The following is a 21,509-nucleotide window of genomic DNA, read 5'->3' on the forward strand; positions in this document are numbered from 1 at the left end:
GTGCAAACAATTGAAGGATGAGATAGAGTTTCTCCCTCAATCAAGAAAACTCTCGAGGTACTGAGTCAAAACCGAAACCCCGAGCTGGAATCCAAAATTCAGAAGGCAGAGGAGTCCACCCTTGGAGCCAGCAATCGTAGACTTCCCATTGGATACCTTATGTGGAGGACCCCACATAGCAGGCAACAGTAATAGTGCTCGTGAGTTATATGCAAGGACCCTAAGACATGAGGTAGGGGAGTCTTCCCAGTGCATGGCAGTCAAGGAGCGGTCTCCAAAGAATCCAAAGTATGAAAGTGAAACTCTCACTTTTACAGAGGATGATGCCAGGCATGTGAGGTACCCCCATAATGACCATCTGGTCCTTACCATTTAAATCGCCAATGCCCGAGTGAAGTGGTGCTTGGTGGATACGTGAAGCTCAATAGATATCATCTACAAAACATCCCTCAAGAAGATGAAGCTCACAATCAAGGACCTGACACTGTGTTCCCAATTGATATATGGGTTCACAAGAGAATGCCTAGCACCACCAGGAACTATCAGACTACCGGTCACGGTGGGGGATTCCCCCAGGCACGAGACTGTGATGACAGAGTTCCTGGTGGTAGATTTCTCATCGGCTTATAATGTAGTGCTCGAGAAACCCCTCCTGATGGAAGTACACGTAGCAGTATCTACCTGGCATCTATCTTTGAAGTTCCCCACAGGAGTAGGGCAAGGATGCGTACAGGGTAACCAAAGGGAGGCACAAAAATGCTATAATGCGTCAGTGGTCAAAGAAAAGAAAGGACCATGCGTAAACAACATGGTAGTAACCTGCTGCGAAGAGAAGGAACCAATGAGGTTGTCAACATGGAAATTGACGTTGAAAGAAACACTCTACTGGAGCCGAGGGCTCCTTTTAACGAAGATTTGTTATTATAGCAAGATTCCCCAAAGCAAGGGAAATGAGATCGATTCTTGCTTTGGGGGTGATGCCATGGGGGTAGGACCAGTCAAAGATCTTAACAAAGTCCTACTAGATGAGGAGGACCCGACTAGAGTAATTAAAGTCGGGAAGGACCTAAAGGTGGAAATTAAGGCACGGTTGATAGAATTTTTTAAGAAGAACCAGGACATCTTTGCCTGGTCACATAAGGACATAGTTGGAATTTCTCCATCCGTGATAAGCCATGTCCTCAATGTGGACAAGAACTACCCACCAGTGCAACAAAATAGGAGACTGCTTGACAAAGACCGATCTCAAGCCTTGAAGGAGGAGGTTGAGTAGCTCAAGGAAAATGATTTTATAAGGGAGACCTACTACCGAGATTGGGTTTCAAACCCTGTGCTGGTCCCAAAGCCAAACAGGAAGTGGAGAACATTCATGGAATTCACATAGCTGAACAAGGCCTGCCCCCAAAGACTGCTTCCCACTAGCCAGAATAAACCAACTGGTCGATGCAGCAGCAGGACATGAAATACTCTAATTCATGGATGCATATTCTGGGTATAATCCAATAAGTATGAACCCTCCCGACGAGGAACATACCAGCTTCCGGACTGACAATGGATTGTACTATTATAAGGTGATGCCATTCGACTTGAAGAACGCAGGAGCCACCTACTAGCATTTAGTGAATGGCATGTTCCAAGACTTGATCGGAAAAAATATGGAAGTATATGTCGATGACATGTTGGTTAAGTCCAAAGAAGCTAAAGGGCATGTTCGAGACTTGGAGGAATGCTTTGCAATACTTAGAAAGTATAGCATGAAGTTGAGTTGGTTCTGGTAAGTTTCTCGGATACATAGTCAATTCACGTGGAATCAACGCTAATCCCGAGAAGATCAAAGATTTGATTGACATGAAGTCACCTACCACAATTAAAGAAGTGCAAAGCTTAATAGGGAGAGTAGCTGCCCTCAGTAGGTTCATATCAAAGTATATGGACAAATGTGTCCCTTTCTTTAACTTACTGAGGGGCAGCAAGAAGATCCAATGGACCGAGGAATGTGAAGAAGCTTTCCAAGCCTTGAATGAGCATCTCGCTTAACCTCCCGTCCTAGAGAAGCCAATATATGGTGAAGTACTATTCATCTATTTGGCAATCATCAAGCATGCAATCTGCGATGCTTTGGTAAAAGACGACAACAAGGCACAACACCGTATGTTCTATATCTGTAAAAGGCTAGTAGGTGCGGAGTCTAGGTATCCCCCTCTTGAAAATCTAGGCTACTGTTTAGTAATCGCCTCTTGAAAGTTGCGTCCATATTTCCAAGCTCACTCGATCCAAGTCCTGACCGATCAACCGCTGAGACAAGTTCTTCAGAAACCAGAGGCCTCGGGACGATTACTCAAATGGGCAGTGGAACTAGGACAATTTGATGTCACTTATCATTCGAGGACGATGATAAAAGGACAAGCATTGACAGACTTCGTAGTCGAAGGCACCAACCTTGAAGACCCTTCCTGCCAATCGGAGAATGGAGATACCGAGACGGAAGGAGAAACTCCTGTATGGAAGCTATATGTTGATGGAGCATCCAATGAACACAACTCAAACGCAAGAATCTTACTGATCACTCCGAAGAATCACCGAATCCATTGCGCTCTATGATTTGGATTCAATGCTTCAAACAACAAGGCTGGGTACGAGGCATTATTAGCAGGATTACGCTTGTCTCAGGATGTGCATGCACAGTCCCTAGAGATATTCAGTGATTCCCAGCTGGTGGTGTACCAGGTACTGAGGGAGTATCAAGCCAAGAGACTTAGGATGGTGCAGTACCTGAACAAGGTGAATGACTTATTGGCGCAGTTAAAAAAAATACTCAATTATATTAGTCCTGAGAGAACAGAATGCCAATGTTGATGCCTTATCCAAGCTTGGTAGTGGGAAAGATGTGAACACCCTGAATGTCGTTCCAGTCGAATACCTGGCGAAATGAAGCATAACCGAGCAGGAGGCACTACCTATTGAGTTAGGAGATACATGGATGACCTCTATTATTAACTATATCAACCTAGGAGTAGTACCCAGTGATCAGAATAAAGCAAGGAATTTGGTGAGATAAATTGCCCGATATGTGATAGTTGAAGGGGTCTTGTACCGACGAGGGTACTCCCTACCTCTGCTAAGGTGTGTTGTACACGACCAGTCAAATCTGTCAATGATCGAGGTACACGAGGGTTTTTGTGGAGATCACACTGGAGGGAAAAGCCTATCAAAGAAAATCGTAAGACAAGAATACTTTTGGCGGACGATAATGAAGACTCGATGGAGTATGTCAGAAGATGCCACAAGGATCAGATGTTCTCCAAGATACCCCAGGCGGCACCTAACGAATTAACACAAATGCAAAGCCCTTGGCCCTTCGTTGTATGGGGGATCGACCTGGTTGAAAGGCTACCTACTGGAAGAGGAGGAGTCCAATTTGTTGTTGTAGCCGTGGACTACTTCACTAAGTGGACTGAAGCATAACCGCTCGCCACCATAACTGTAACATCCCAAATTTCCTAATAAGACTTAGGGCATTGATTAGGGGGCCAGGATGGTAAATTATGAAATTGTGTGATATTATGTGCAATTATATGATTACATGCATGGTTATGTGAGTTATATTATTATATGATGATAATTGCATGCATGTGGACCCACTTCTTATTAGAAGGGAATTTTCGTAATTTTGGCCATTGAGAGTGTAATTGTATATTTATGTGCATGTATGTGATATATGGATGAGACCGCATTATTATTTGGATATGGTTTAACTATTTAGCATGAGACGATCCTAGGATGCAAGTTAGTGGGATTAATTATTGGGCTCGGGGTGAGCCTAGGGATAAATTGGTCTTTAGTACATTACTGGGAATGAGAGGGTAATGGGATATGATTTAATAATTATTGATGATATTGAGAATAATGAGAATTGGAGGTCGTTAATTATAATTAGCGGGATAGGTGGGAAATGATAGTTTTGCCCTTGCTAGCCTTCAGAGGTTTTATTTGGCCCTAGGGGCATTTTTGTCATTTGACCAATGAATATATTCAGCCAAGGAAGGTTGTAGAGGGTTTAAGGCTGAAAAACAGAGGTTTCTCTTTCTCTCTCTCTCTCTCTCTCTCTCGTTTATTTCCTCTTCTATCTTGGTTGGTATTTTGAAGCAAGAAAGAGGATTTGAGGCTTAAGGATTAAAGCTTGGGAGATTAGGGTTATGTTCAATAACTGAAGGGGATTCAATCCTGGGATTGAAGTAAGGATTTTCAGGTTAATTTCTTAGTTTTTACTCTATTTTTGAGATAGTTTGTAAGCTTGAGATTATGATCTTAGTGGTGGATATTGGTTGGTGTTTTAAGTGGTATTAAGCTTAGGTTTTGTTGTTTTAATGGTGATAAGGTTGTGGTGATGATTAATTGTGATATTGGGATTGGTTTGATGAGTTTTAATTGAGGTTTAGATTGAGAAATATGCAGGGGAGCTGGGTTCACGGGGTCAAGTCGCGACTGAGTTCATGCAAGTCATGACTTAAAGGTGTTCCAGAGCCTCCCCTGGGCTTTGTCAAGCAGGCGCGTCGCGAGCCATAAGGTCGAGTCGCGGCCCGCCCCTGGCACCCAGGCAGAGGACCTCTCTGACTTGGGGGCGCGCTTCAACCCTTGGGGGCAGGTCGTGGTCCGCCTGTCTTCCTTGTGCCACGTTGGGTTTTAATGGGTTTTAAGCACGGGTTTTCAATTGTCAAGGCTCGAGATCGAATATACTAACTATTTTGGTAGGATTTGAGGTCTTGGGAGCGGGGTTTTAGACCATGAACCTTTTATTATTCATTTTATTGATGGGTTTTCATATTTGGTTATGATTAGGTGACTGCTAAGGGACCTAAGGACATGATCGTTCTCAAGGGTCGTTCTTCATTTATTTTACGCTCAAGCCAAAGGTAAGAAAAATGCACCCAGTATATGATGCATGCGATGCATCTGATTATGGCATGGCATGAATATGAAATATGGAATTTGACCAGAGCTTGAGTCTCTGTAATTGTGCATGATTATGATTATGATTGTGATTATTGATTAAGTATGTTGAATGCCTTATATATGCATATTTGACATATGATATATGTATGTTTGCATTACCTCATTGAGGAAGCACTGACTTATTAGTTAGGGAACGACATTGGTGTCAGTATTGATTGTGAAGTTGCGACTTATCAGTCAAGATCGGTAATAATACTGAGCACTGGTCGTATGGTATTGGCTTATGATTCAAGAATGGTATTAGCGTGTTTAACGCAAGCCGAAATGATTAGATATAATCAACATGAGCATTAAATGCTTGACCGACCCCAACATCAAAGAAAACTAAAGCAGTTGTCTAGTCTAAAGGCTAGTTACGTAGAGCCAGGGCCAAAAGGCTCAAGTGACTGAAACGCCACGTGGCTTAGGGAGCGGATGCCCAAAGATAGACTTATTAGTCATTTATTCAGAGAGTGACTTATTAGTCATCTATTCAGAGAGTGACTTATTAGTCATCTATTAAGAGATAGACTTATTAGTCATCTATTCGGAGAGTGAATTATTAGTCGTCTACCTCAGAGAGTGACTTATTAGTCATCTATTCAAAGAGTGACTTATTAGTCATCTACCCATAGAGATTTATTAGTCGTCTACCTCAGAGAGACTTATTACTTAGTAGTCATCTATACAGAGATAGACTTATTACCTCAGAGAGCAGGACTCTACAATCATTTATTTGTACATGCTTGCATGCGTGAATAAGGTTATTACTGCTAGGCATGCTTATTATGATTTAGTGACATGTTATTAGCTGCTTATAAGCATGGGTTTGAGTTTTCTTGCTGAGCTTCGACTCACAAGTGCTATGTGGTGCAGGTAAAGGTAAAAGAAAGCAGGACCATCCTTGAGTTGGAGAGCTTAGGTGACGATGTGTATATATGTGGCTTCTCGACCACCATGGCTGAGGGTTTAAAGAGGAACTAGGGTTAAACCCTATTTTGCCGCTTAGGTCGGCTGGTTGTAAATCATTTATTGTAATTAACCTTTAAAATATATTTTGGGATCATAAAGAGCTTTTCCTCAGTAGCACACCCCTAAGCTAATGGTCAAGTAGAAGCAGTGAACAAGAATATCAAAGACACTCTAAAGAAACGCCTTGAACAAGCCAAATGAGCCTGTCCAAAGTTACTTCCAGAGGTCTTATGGTCACATTGAACGATGGCACGAACGTCGACAGGTCATACACCATTCCCTTTGGCATTTGGGTATGAAGCCATGTTGCTAGTTGAACTCACTTCCCCATCGCATAGACGGGAGGCATACGATCAGGGGAGGAACCATCAACTGATAGAAGAGTCGCTCAATTTAATCGAAGAAAGACGAGAAAAGGCAAGTCTCAGAGTAGCAGCACATCAATAAAAAGTGGCCAGATACTTCAACTCCAGAGTGAAAGATCAAAAATTCCAAGTTGGAGACTTAGTACTCAGAAGGGTGTTCCTAAACCCTAAGGACACTACAACAGGAGTACTAGGACCTAATTGGGAAGGGCCATACCTTGTGGAGGAGGTGATCCCACCAGGGACATACAAGATAACTCAACTGAATGGAGAATAAATAAAAAACTACTGGAATGGCGAACACCTTCGTCAGTATTATCAGTGAAGCTGTTTAGCAACGACACAAGTTTTAATTCGCAAATGTAGCATTTTCAAATTATCTATGTAACACTTATTGTGCTTCAATGAATGAATTTAATTTCTAAGTTTCTCTTAATTCTTTAAATTACATTCAACAAGAAACAAGTCCTAGGACCTTGTCGCCAAATTAATGGATCATGTTCGATCTTGGTTCTTGAGGAGCCTATCGAACCATACGATCCAAAAGAGAGACAGGTCCTAGGACCTTGTCGTCAAATTATGGATCATGGTCGATCTTGGTTCTTGAGAAGCCTATCAACCTATACGATCCAAACAAGAGACAGGTCCTAGGACCTTGTCACCAAAATATGGATCATGTTCGATCTTGGTTCTTGAGGAGCCTATCGACCCATACGATCCAAACGAGATACAAGTCCTAGGACCTTGTTTCCAAAATATGGATCATGTTTGATCTTGGTTCTTGAGGAGCCTATCGACCCATACGATCCAAACGAGAGACAGGTCCTAGGACCTTGCCGTCAAATTATGGATAATGTTCGATATTGGTTCTTAAGGAGCCTATCGACCCATAAGATCCAAACAAGAGACTGGTCTGAGGACATTTTCGCCAATTTATTTGATCATGTTTGATCTTGGTTCTTGAGGAATCTATCGACCTATACGATCAACAAAAGAGACTAGTCTGAGGACCAATCTCCATCATCGGATCATAATCGAATCTTGTCCTTGAGGGACCTATCGATAAATTGATCTAAGACTCGTCACAGGCTCGATTTTCCCATCTAGACCTGGTTTATCCAACTTAGACACTTCTGTCTACAATCATTATAACCTAGATCGTGATCGACATTTGCTACACAATTTGCATCTATGTATAGGTATCATTACTACTGAGTATGAAACCATCACCCAACTACCAGTGAGGGACAAGCATTTGATTCTTACATCATTGGGTGAAAAGGATAGTACTATGTGTTTAAACGCTTGAAGCAAGACATGGTCAAGTAGCAAGTGACCAAGGCTTTTAAAACCCATGATCATTTGGGGGCATATAGTACATACCGAACGGAGTATACACAAGCAATGAGGATGTGACCTTAAGTATTAAGAAAGCTCAAGTTTTTCTAGGACATTTGTTCAACATATGTTCCGAAAATGCAAAAAACAAAAACAAAAAAGGCATTGTGAGGAGACTCCTAGCCATGTCCCTTATAGGGTGGTCGGCCTATCACCCATGGGGTGGTCGACCTGACCTATTTTGTTCTTGGTACTTGGTTAAGTATCATACTACTCACATTACCATGGTTGTTAGCATGAAAAACATAAAAGAGTAAGGTTAGTATGCCACGTGAAATACATGTGTTTAGAGTATACTGATACCTGAACCAAGGAGGGTTATGAGTTGATATACTTAGTAAGCATTGGAAATAAAAAATTTCAATCAATACACTGAGTGCTCATAACAAAAAAACATAAAGGCATAAAATGTCATATGTAAAAATTGTCAAGTACAAGGTGCCCCACCAATGGCATGAAAGGAAAGATGGAGTAAAAGAACAAAAAAAGACTAACTAGGGCAAGGAGTATCATCTGAAAGACCACCCTGAGCCTCGCCAGTCTCACGAGCCAGACACTTCTGAAGCTCCTTCGCTTGCGTCTTCTCGGGAAAGAAATCCAAGTTCAGATCTTTGTTGGACTTCTAGATCAAGTAGAAGAAAGAGAAAGCTATCTCCAAATACTCCTCTCGAGCCTTGTCCCAGACAGCCTTGACCACTTGCTTCTTCTTAACAATAGCACCATTCCGCAGTTGGTCCATGTCAGCAATCAGCTTTTCTTTCTCAGCTTCAGACTGCTGGAGCTGATCGGCAAGTTTTCCCTTCATCTAGGTTATCCTGAGAGTCAACTCGGTCACTTCCTGCTGTTTGAGCTCCACGGTACTACGGATAGTGTTGATCTTTTCATCTTTCAAATAAATGTCCGCATCCCTAGAGCCAAGAACTCATCTAAGGTCCAGCACCTCATGGCAGACAGCTTCAAGCTCAGAACGAAAGTTGGACCAAAATAATCTGCAATGCTTCATAAATATGGATGAAGAGGAAACAGGGCACCAGACTTGATGGCAGAGCGTTTCTGCTGGAACCATTGAATAGAATGCTCCTAAGGATGAGTAGTCTGGCGATGATAGCCCTCGGTATGTTCTCTCTGAGAAGAAGAGTGATGGGGATTCCGACTGATATCCTGATGCCAAGGGCATTGCAAGGAGTCTAGCTGACTGGGCAGACTCCGCTGAGAAGAATGACTTTGCTGGGATGTGCCCTGAGAGCCACGAGAAGTATTATGTTGTGAAGAGATCTGAGAAGAGTTAGTCGAAGAGCCTTGGGTGATGTGTCGGGCAATGAGATGATTATCTTTAGAAGCTTGCCGAGATGTCTATTTTACTCTCACCATTGAGCTACACCTTTCCAAGAACGCCTGTGGAGTACGCTCGCTTACAGATTTATCTGACAAAGAGGAGCTAGACATCTGCAACGAAGGAAAAATAAAGAGTGAAGTTAGTACATCGACATAACAAAGCTCCCTACCACGGACCAGATAGGCTAGTAGTTGGGGGCATGTCTATTACTAAGGAGCAAAAATGAAGAAATCAAGGGGGAAATCTATATAGGAGGTCGGCCCCGTGAGACTAAGCTCAGGCCGACCACTATAGAACTCCCCTAGATTTGGAAAAATTGATTGAAGTCTTAAAGTGGGGGTTAGCATAGTAGAACTAAGCTTGGGCCGACCACCATGAGTCCTTAAGATTACAAAACATGAAAGAAGGGGCATAGGTGGTCGGCCTGCCACCTTAGACCGACCACCCTAGGGATGAAAACCTCAGAAAAATGCTAGAGGACTAAAGTTCAAGTCTCCAATAAATTGTACAGTACAAGGAAGACCCCAATGAGATCAGTAAAGGAGGAGAAAAAAAAATTTAGGGTCCCAGGTGGTCGGCTTATGCTTGGGCTGACCACCCTGGATCCTTGAAAATCACCCAACTAAGTAAACCCTAGGGGTAGTCGACCTAAACCCTAATCCCCTAGGCCTGGAAATCGCATAAGGCAAGAGAAATGCAAGGGAGGTCCTAGAGGTGGTCGACCCATGATGGAAACCCTAGGGGTGGTCGGCCCATGATGGAATTTATATCCTTGGAAATTTCCTATGCTTGGATCTAAAAGCCTGAAAATCGCCAGACCAAGGGAACCTTAGAGTGGTTGGCCTAGGTCAGAGTTTTACAAGTCTAAAATTGCCAATGCTAGGGTTTGGAACCTTGGAAATCACCATGCTAGTCAATCTCAAATAACTGGTTGGCCTAGGGTTTCACAAACCTAAAATCGCATATGCTAGGGTTTGTAACACTGGAAATCGTCCAGGCTAAGGAAGTTCTAGAGAAATCGTAGACTTGATTCAAACAAGTCAATTATTTTGGATCAAAATAAAAAAAAAAACAATAAGATTCAGACAGATTCCTCAAAGATTCAAAGTATTTCTTCTAAATTTAAGCACATTTAAATTAAATGATGTAAGGATTAGGAGAAAGTACTTACCCAAATAAAGATCTGAGTTTGATAAAGAATTGGAGAAATTAGGCTTGGAGAGTTCTATGGGTGAGCCGCATAGAGCAAGGAAGTGAGAAGTGAGGCCCTACTTATAGCCTTAGGCTAACCATATATTTTTAAGAATTCAAATTTCCTTGAAAAATATCTGGTATAGATAAAATTTTAAATTCCTTGAAAAATATCTGGTATTTTTAGGAATTCAAATTCCTTGAAAAATATCTTATATATTTAGGAATTAAAACTCCTTGAAAAATATTTTGCATTCTTAGGAATTAATATTCTTGAAAAAATATTTTGTATTTTTAGGACTTCAAACTCCTTGAAAAATATATTATACTTTTAGGACTTCAAGTTTCCTTGAAAAATATACTAGATTTTTAGAAAATTAATTTTTCTTGAAAAATCTAGTTATTTTTAGGAATTACCAATTATCCTTGAAAAATTCGTGCTGAGCAAATTATTGATAGTTGATAAAAGTACTACGTAATGTCCAGAGGGACTTTTCTATTAAAGTACTGCTACGATATGTTTTTTGGGTCAAGATCAAGATTACCGTAATGTTGAACACATTACAATAAACTTGGGGGACAAATGTTATCCTTCAAAAATCCAGGGATGACATGGCGAATGAGAAAGCGGCACGTGGCATCACAAATCAGGGAAAAATGATGAAGTATTGAAAAAAGACCGATGAGCAAAAAAGATAGGTCCAGGACCTATAGGGAAGTCAACCAGGACTAAAACCCCTAGGGGTGGTCGCCTTGAAATGTTCAAAAACCCCCTAGGGGTGGTCGGCCTAGCCCTAACCCCTAGGGGTGGTCAGCCTGACCCCAACCCCTAGGGTTGGTCGGCTTGGCCCTAATTCCTAGGGGTGGTCAGCCCACCCTATCCTCCATAGGGTGGTCGACCTACACTCCCGAAAATGGATAAAACTCATGCTCGATCAGACTGAGATCAACAGGCCTAGCACCCAAAAAATCACAGGCCTAACATCTAGAAGATCAACAGGCCTAGCACCCAAGTTCTAAAGGATCGTCGAGCCTAAACTTAGCATTTTCCCAAAGGTTTCAATCGTGCATTGTCTACCAAGATCCAGAGAAACAATGAGAAGACCCAAAATCTCATAATCATGGGGAGGTGGACACGTATCTCCACTATCTAATAATCGTGTACCAAACCATGATCCCAGTACTACTGATCATGTAACAGCCCCTGTGTACTATAAATAAAGGACCTAGGGACACAATCATTGAAGGGGATCTGACGAATATTTTTGGGAGAAACTCTAGGCAAATTAGCAACGAGTGAATACTTTTGTTCATCAGTGCAATTGTCTATCGAGTAATTCAATACTAAAAACTAAGTGGATTAGGTTATTACTGTTCATCAGAACAGGGCTGAACCACTATAAATTTCTGTGTGTTTGTTTGAGATATTTGTACTCTGTCGTATTTTATATTCATTCCGTTTAAAAGGTGTCGTATACTGCACATACGACCATTGGCCAATTTCACAGGTCAACAGTTATCAGGCTATTTCAACTTTTGCCTCATGGACATTGTCATCATCTAGGTGTTCTTTTTCCCTATCTTTTTCATTAAATATACATATGACATTAAGGACACTATCTAATTTTTGGTTGGGGTGGTGAGCATTCATTTGGAAAATCTTATTGTCATGTTGAATTTTTAAGTCAAATTTTCTAAAAATTATCCAAGCATGAGTACAACTTGTTAGTTAGAGTCGGTTTTTACTATGTTTAGCTATTAAGAAGTGATTTCCAGAGTTCTTTTGTGCGCTTTCCAAACATGTGGTAAAATGGTTGTTAACACAAATAGTTGAGAGAAATTTCAAGTTTAAAGTTTTTCATTTCTTGGTGAGTTGTGAGAGTTGAGAAAACAATTTTTTGAACTTTTGTTGATCGTTTGAGTTGATAAAGTCACATCTCTGGAATTTAAACATGACATTTACTAGAGGGTTGTTTTTCATATAAGAATGAGTCTTAGTAATAAATTTTAAATTTGTGTTCTATTTATTTTATTTTATTTTTAATTTCCTTTTATTTTTGTGTTGCCTCTTGTCAAAAAAAAAGAAGAAGAAGAAGAAGAAAAAAAAGTAAAAAAAATAACATAGTAAAAAAAATGATGAAAAAAATGAAAAAAAGAACAAGAGCAACATTTTCCTTTATTATTTTGTAATTCTTCAAAAAAACAAGAAAAAAAAATCATTTTATTATTTTGTGTAAGTGTATTCATAAAAATAATAATAAAAAAATTATTAATAGTTTCCTTTTATTATTTATCATTTCTAGTTAGTTTTCATTTTATTTTATTTTTAGTTTTCTCATGTAAATCTCAAAGGTTGTTTGTCATTTGAATTCCAATAAGTTGACATGCCTATCTTGTGATCAATATTTATTCAAATCGCTTGTCCTAAAAAGTTTATCTTTTCTCATTTGAGCGTAAATTGTTACTTTTCCAACTCCAATAGTGTTATCATTCCCATAAAAATACTTTCAATGCCCGTGAGGAATTTGGAGTTGAAACTCTTATACTTTTGAGATTTTTCAATATTATTTGTGTTATGACTTGCGATAAAAATGAATGTGGTTTGATGCACACACACAACTCTGGAATCGCAACTGAAGTAGTTTCGATAGTAATCTCTGACTTTTTGCTGATACTTTGAAAATGCTTAGATGATTTTGCTTGGTTTGACTTGATTATTCAACTTGATAATTTTATTTTTCGCTTGAATTGCTAGGGACTAGCAATAAGCTATTTGGGAGTTGTGATTAGTGTCCAAAAATACACACTTATTGATTTTAATAGTCAAAATAATTAAGTTTTAATTAATATTTTCATAGAATTAATATGATTATATAAATGAAAATATTTAATTTTAATTTAATTTGTCTTATTTTGTAGGAATTAATTGGTATTTTTGGCACTTGGAAACAAAGAAAGAAGAAAAGAAGAAAAAAATGGAATTTTTGAAGTGAAGTAACCCAGGCTCGTTTGGCCCAAGCCCAGCACTCCAACTGCCCTGCCTCTTTATAGCGCGCCACGTGGCGGTTCCAGCTCGCGCCACGCATCCAGCCACCCCACCCTAACCCGTGAGTGACCCGAGCCCAGCCGCCTGACCCGCGCCCCAACCTTTTTGACCCGCATGTTGACCCCAAATAGGGTCCTCCTTCAGCTCCAATCGCAACAAGTGGCGCCTCTCCACCGGCCTTTTCCCTTGCCTTCAGCTCCAACATGCGACACGTGGCGTGCTCCCATTAGTGCGACTTGGTCAATGTTTCAACTGCCACCAGCCACCTTTCAGGCCATTTTTTGTGCATTTCTGGCCTTGGACCCTTCCATTTTGAGCTTTAAATCTCACATTTTGTGTTGATTTAGAAAAAAAAAATGGCAAAATGATCATTCACTAAAATATCTAGGCTAATATTAATAATAAGATTTGATTTCTCAAAATCATATTTTATTATTAATATTTCAGATTTATTTTGTAAACTCCATTTGTAGTTTAATTTCTTTTTAGTCATTTTCTTCTTCTATAAATAGAGACTATTATTTCACATTTGGTATGTAATTTTTAGAGTAAAGAAACTATAGCAAAATGTCTACTCACTTTCTTCTCATACCTTCTTCTTAGAATTTTGTGAGCATGATGAGTATAATGGTCTAATCTTCCTAGGAAGGTTAGGGATGATTCCATATGCTAGTGATGTTATTTTGCTACTTTGATTTACTATGTTCTTAATATAATGTATTTTAGTTATTTATGTTCTTTCAATTTCATCTTTATTTTGTTATCTTTATTTCCTTTCGCTAATAATATATAGGATTAATCATGCTCTTTCTATGTGTTTCTAATTCGTAAAAGTAATATTGATACATAATTTTATGTCTAATCTTTTATTGCATTATTGCCCTTGGGTATTTTGTCATTTTTAGATTTTTCATAAGACTAATATTGTGCTCCTAAAGTAAAGAACTTTATAACTCAAATGGACTTTTGTTAGAAAATAATATGGACTTTAATGTTAGATTTTCTAAGTAAATGTTGAGATATGAACTATTTACTTGTATGTAGTTTTGTAAATCAAGTGACTTAGTAACTAAACAAGCATATGGATGATTCTTGAAACCTTTTACATTTCAACTCTTGATTACATCTTATTTTTATTTCACTTGACTTGTCTCATTTTAACATTTCACCAAAAAGACAAACAAAAAATCTCAAATCTATTTTTATTTCCATTTCTATTTATTTCATGTTACTAACTTTTTGTGTTACTTTTCTACTAATATTTTGGTTTTAGGTTACCTCCTTATGGATCGACCACCTGAATTTTACTACAACTACCGCTTAGTGGTTGTCACAATTTGGGCGTTAAACACCAACTCAAGTTCTCTCATGGCAGTCACCATTCCAGGTTTTGTTTAAAAAACAACCTGATTATTCCACTTTAAAAGTGTTTAGGTGTGCTTGTTTTCCTAACATTAGACCATATAATACTACCAAACTCTCTTTTCATTCTTTGCAGTGTATATTTTTGGGCTATAGCCTTAAACATAAATGCTATAAATGCTTAACTCCTACAGGTCGTTTATACATTTCAAGGGATGTCTTGTTTAATGAGTATTATTTTCCATATAGTATTTCTAATCCTGCTAATTATGATAATACTACAAATATTCCTCCTCCTAGGATCTCAAATCGTATTCCTATTCTTACTATTCAATCTGCCCATGAGTCTGTCACTAATTCCTGAGCCCAGTATCACTCCCACTCCTAATGAGTCCTCTCATACCTCACTTGAATTTGTTCCTAGTACTTCTAATCAGTGTATTGCAGGTCTAATTTGACAGGGGGGAATGTCTCTTCTTCACAAATATATGCTAAGGTTCATGTTCCAATGACTACAAATACTCATCCTATGACAACCAGATCAAAAGTTGGCACATACAAACCTAAGGCATACCTTGTCTCAAAAGAACCAATTTCTGTAGATAAGGCTTTACAACAAGATTCATAGAAAGCTGCCATGCAAGATGAAATTTCAACTCTTCACAGAAATGGAACATGGACCCTTGTTGATCTACCTAAAGACAGAAAACCAATTGTTTGCAGATGGCTTTTCAAAATAAAGGAGAGACCTGATGGGAGCATACTAAAACACAAGGTATGGTTGGTTGCACAAGGCTTCAATCAAACATCTTGTCTAGACTATACAGAGACTTTTAGCCCTGTCATAAAGCCCTCTACCATTCGAATTATGCTTACCATATCTATTACAAAAGGATGGCCTATCAAGCACCTTGATGTTAACAATGTCTTTCTCAATGGCATGCTTGAAGAAGAGGTCTACATGAGACAACCTCCTGGTTTTTTGGATTCTTCTCAACCACAAAAGGTGTGCAAGCTGAACAAAGCCATATATGGCCTCAAACAAGCCCCTCGGGCATGGTTCCAAACTTTAAAAGATACTCTTTTGACTTTTGGCTTCAATAGTGCTCGTTCTGATCATTCCCTATTTGTTAGATTCACACCAGCTCATACAACATACAATCTCATCTATGTAGATAATATATTGCTAATTGGTAATAACACAACAGAGTTGCAAATTTTGGTGAACCAACTGTATAGTTCTTTTTCTTTAAAGGACCTTGGGGATGCTTCCTATTTTCTTGGTATTGAGCTCATCTATACCAACTATGGCATACATTTATCTCAAAAGAAGTACCTAATTGACCTGCTGTGTATAGCTAAGTTTCATAATGCCAACTCCTTGCCTACGCCTATGACAGGTGGTGAGAAGCTGTCAACTTATGGGAGTGACCCCTGTTTAGATCCTGCCATGTACAGGAGCCTTGTTAGAGCATTGCAGTATGCAACAATAACACACCCTGAAATCTCCTTTGCAGTAAACAAAGTAACACCATACATGCATAACCCTCTTGAGTCTCACTGGAAGACAGTGAAAATGTTACCTAGATACTTAAAGGGTACCTTAACTCATGAACTGCAACTCAAAAAATGTTCTGCATTCACCTTAACAGGTTACTGTGATGCTGATTGGGCCTCCGATCCTAATGATCAAAAATTCACCTCAGGGTATTGTGTTTATTTTGGCTCCAATTTGGTCTCATGGTCATCGAAAAAACAACAAACCGTATCTTGTTCGAGTATTGAAGTCGAGTATCGCAGCCTTTCCAACTTATCTATTGAAGTGACTTAGGTGCAATCTATTCTCCCTGAGTTACATGTTCCACTTCCTACACTATGGTGTGACAACCTCAGTAATGTTCTCATGCCTGCTAATCCAATACAACATGCTAAGACCAAACATGTCGAATTAGATCTTCATTTTTAAGAGAAAAGGTGGTCAACAAAAGTCTCCAAGTGAAGCATCTTCCTTCGTTAGACCAGACAACTGACATTTTTACTAAAGCCCTTTCTTCCTCTCGATTTTTAGCTTTGGGAAGCAAACTTACAGTTATTCATCACCCACTGCAATTTGAGGGACATGTTAGATATACTTTTTTTTTGGTAAATCAGATCTGTATATTGCTAAAAAAACAAACACTTTACAACTATCTCAACACCATATTTGGCCTGTCATTGTTCTCTATTACAACTGGTCAAATCATTCTTGATCAATATGTTGTATTTTGTTCGGCATATAATTCATAACTCTAATTTTTACATTACTTTGACTTCTGCTTACAACTATGCCTACTCTATATACTTTGTGATTCCACAATGCCTCATTTCTACACCACCATAGATGATAAACCAGAGCTACAACAGTAGTTGAATACACTTGCTTTCTGAATCTTGTCATCCTTGCCTTAGCTACCCATCTCAGTAATTTCTGGATTGTGTTTGCTGCTGTACGCCATCCCAACCAATCTTTGATTTGGGTCAGAGATTGAAAACACAGATGGCATTCAAAGAATATATGTTCTCTATTTTCCTTTTTTGTTCCACATAACAGACAATATTCATCTGGTGCTACATTAAATCTGAATAGCCTCTCTTTCAGTTGCAACCTATCCAATACTGCAAGCCATAATATAAATCTGTGTTTTGGTATTGTAATCTTGTTCCAGACTTCCCTGTGCCACTTCACCGGCTGCTGAGCAGTAACCAATGCTTGGTACCCCTCATTTATCTTATACTCTCCTCTTGAGAAAAGCTTCAGCATCTGTAAGTCCTTTAATTTCTTCTTGACTTTAACTAGCTGCTTCCAATACCAGCTGCTCGTGTTTGGTGCTTTATAAGTCCACCAATTTGTATCCTTGATGTATACTGCATGAATCCATTTTACCCATAAAGAGTCTTTCTTTATTGCCACTGCCCACACATATTTCCTTGATGTTAGATATACTTGTATTAACTACATAACAATATTTAGTTAGGTTAGTTATAGTTTGCTAAGGGTTTAGTTTTCTGCTTCAGCTGTATTTGTTTTGATTAACCCTCTGGCTATATAAGTCTGTAATTCATTTTTCCTATCATTAAAACAAATCACAATTCTCTTTCAGTTCAATATCATAACAGGTTAGGACTGTTGTAAAATTGTTGAGAATTCTGTTTGGATTTTGTTAGAGATCTGCCTTGTTGTAATATTATTTTGATTCCTGTTATTGAGCTTTGATCTGTAATAAGATAGTTGTGTGCATCTTATAAGGGAATTTAAACAACACAACTAAATCTTTTTTCTCATTAAATACACTTGTTTTTGTTGTTAAAAAACGTCTTGGAGAGGAAATTCGAATAGAAATTTTCATTTTAATAAGGAAAGGTGTAATACTACATTTGCTTATACCTATCACTGTAATATCAAATACAATTATCGTCTAATGATCTACACATTGTTCTTAGCATTCTTTAAAAAAAAAAATAGCAATTAAAATATGAATTGTTGTATAATAGTCATTAATGAGAACTTATGTGGGAACAATGCAAATTACAAATTAACGAGAGCTTATGTTAAATATAGAAAGACCCCTATACACCAAATGTTACTCCATTAATATTATTAAAAAAGAGTTTTACATCTTCGCATTTAACAAGGGTACTTACGTGTTAAATATGTCTTAGGAGAACTTTATGGCGTGTTTAAAAAAAAAAAACTATGTAATTGTTAGGACGTGTAATTACTAGGGTAGTAATTATATATCTGAGTAATTACACTATATTTTAAAATACAAAATGTGTTTGGATGTCAAGTGGTAATTAATCATAATTTCTATTGTAATTTTGGCAAAACAGATAATAATTACACAGAAAAATAATATTATGTAATAAATATTATTTATGACGCGTTTGTCTAACCATATAATTACGCAGTAACCATGTAATTGGAGGTAATTAAAGAATCTCAATTACACTTTTTAATTCTTATAGCCCCATGAGAATTTGATGTAATTACAATGTGTAATTACTAATTATTATCAATTTTAAATAGTTTTTATTACATAATATTTTTTGTGTAATTACTAACGGTTTTGCAAAATTTGACAATAGTAATTCATAAGTAGTTACCACTTGACATCCAAACACAACTTGTATTTTAATATATAGTGTAATTACTCAGATATGTAATTACTACCCTAGTAATTACACAGTTATTTCCAAACACACCCTAATTAAGTAGGTACTCCGAATTACACTCATATCTATTTACAGGGTGACTTTCCAAACACACCCTTGAAATTGATAGCATTACACAATGTAATTACATCCAATTCTCATGGGGGCTATGAGAATTGGAGAGTGTAATTGAGACCCCTCAATTACATCTAATTACATAGTTATTGTGTAATTGCATAGTGAGATAAACACGCAAAATTGAGTAATTATTCTGAATGACACACAATTCCAATTACAGGGTGACTTTTCAAACACACTCTTAGAGTGTCCAACTTGTAACAACTGAGATCACTCTTTACAAATCCTATAACTCCTTTTTGTTCATTATATATATATAGGTGCACTCTTAATGGTTACTACCTATAGATGATTACTTTAATATTAACTATTGGATTAAGATCAATGATCCATATTTATAGTTGTTAATTAATATTTCTAAAATTAAATTTTGATTTTTTCAAATCTTTGGAAGGGGTACCTGATGAAAAATGTGTATTTATTATGAAAATATAATATTGTAAACTTTTAATTTTTCAAATACATGTCAATTTCTAAATATAGCTAGTATCTCTCATTGGTTGGAAAAAACATTAATTATGGAAAAAATAATAATAACTAAATTCAAAATTAATGTAGAAAAAAAAATATTTACTTGTTGGTGACTTCATATATCAAGTCATTATGTTGTCACATTATCATAATTGTTAGTACCCATCTATGGGTAGTAACCATTGAGAAGTCTTCCATATATATATATATATATTAATTTTAGGTAATCTAACTTTGTTTATTTTAATTTTAAATAAATGGGTCTACGCGGATTCCCCGCCCAACCCTGACGGAGAATATTGATGGATGAGGATTAAAATAGTTAACGAGGATGGGGGAGGGGGAGCACCCCCCGCCAATTAACCTCGTTTCCATCCCTACTGTAAATACGGGCTGACATGCCCGACCCATATTTTCAAAAGCCCAAAAAATATAGGTCATGTTGTGCCGACCCTTATAGAAACATGGATCGAGCTGGGCTAACCCATCTTTTTGTAGGTTAGGCCTAGCACAACCTGTAGGCCTGTTATTTTCGTGTCATGCTCGGAATCGTAGGCCCATTATTTTTGTGTCATGCTCGGACTTGTGTCGGGCATTAAACAAGCCGACCCATTTTTATTAGAATGGGCTTGTCCATTTACTTATACGAGCTCAAATCCAGACCTCACTTTTAAGCTTATATCTTGGCTTATTTTATTATTTCTAAAAAAATATGAGATGAAAATTTGAACCATTCACATCCTCTTTAACAATTAATGGACTAACCACTAAACTAAATGTATTTCTTTGTATAATTTTTAGTTTTTAATATTTTTATATATTTTTCAACAATACTTTACACACAATTGTATTAAAAATTATTATAATTATTACAAGGGTGAAAAAAAATTTGGACCTTGTGTTTTGTCTCATTACCTGACCCTTGGTTTTGATAAATTACTTTTTGGACATTGTGTTTTGTAAAATTGTTCAAATAGACCCCTAAACCAGATTTTGGTCAATGATTTTGAAATAAAATCACAAATAATTCACAAAATTAACAATTCAAATAAAAAGCACAATCATCATGCTTAGTAACTGTGTTATCGTATTCAATTTTTTCTTCATAAAAAATTGAGTTTAGGGGTATGTTGGAACCATTTTACAAAATACAGTGTCTAAAAAGTCATTTGTCAAAACACAATATCCAAATAACTAATGAGACAAAACATATGGTCCAAAAATGTATAAACCCTTATTAGAATTTGAATATTTTCTAATAAATACTCAAATATTTACAACTCACAAATCTTAAAAATAAATTAATATAGTTTTAATTTTATATTTTCTAATTATTGAATTATAAATACTCAAAGTTATATTAGACTTTTATTATCATTTTAATTTATATATAACTGAAAAATAAATTGTTATTATTATTATTATTAATGTCAAAATATCAGGCTTTTCAACGTATTGTACTTTTGGGCTAATCCGCTCGTGCTTACATACCGTGCCTTCAGGTTTGTCGTGTCGTGTCACGCTCAAGTCCATATTTTTATGTCGTGTTGTGTCAATTCGTAACATCGTGTCGTGCTTGACCCAAACCCATATTTTTTTTACGTGTCGTATCATGCTTATTCCAGTTTCATGTTCTGTCAAAAAATCTGGCCCATATTTATAACTGGTGAGACAATTAAATTCTTTTAAAATATTTACAGCATTTAATTAATAAGAGTCTGTAAAATGAGAGGTTTTAATTTAGTTTTTGCTCACTCAAGTTTCGATTTACATATTTTGTTCTTTTTTTTAAAAGGTTCCTCAAGGACAATATTATTATCAATACATATTTGCTCTTTGATTTTTAAAAATAATGACAATTAAATCTAATTTGTGGTTCCCCTTAAATAAAAAAATCTAACTAGCTCATTTTTCTAATAGTACATTATAAAATTCTCTATATACTCTCTAATAATTTTCGTAATGTCGGAGATATAATATATATATAACTAATTTTATCATTAAATTGAGTTTTCATTTAAAAATAAATAAACAAAAGCAATTCTCA

Source organism: Humulus lupulus, chromosome 5 (genome assembly GCF_963169125.1).
Source record: "Humulus lupulus chromosome 5, drHumLupu1.1, whole genome shotgun sequence".
NCBI lineage: Eukaryota > Viridiplantae > Streptophyta > Magnoliopsida > Rosales > Cannabaceae > Humulus > Humulus lupulus.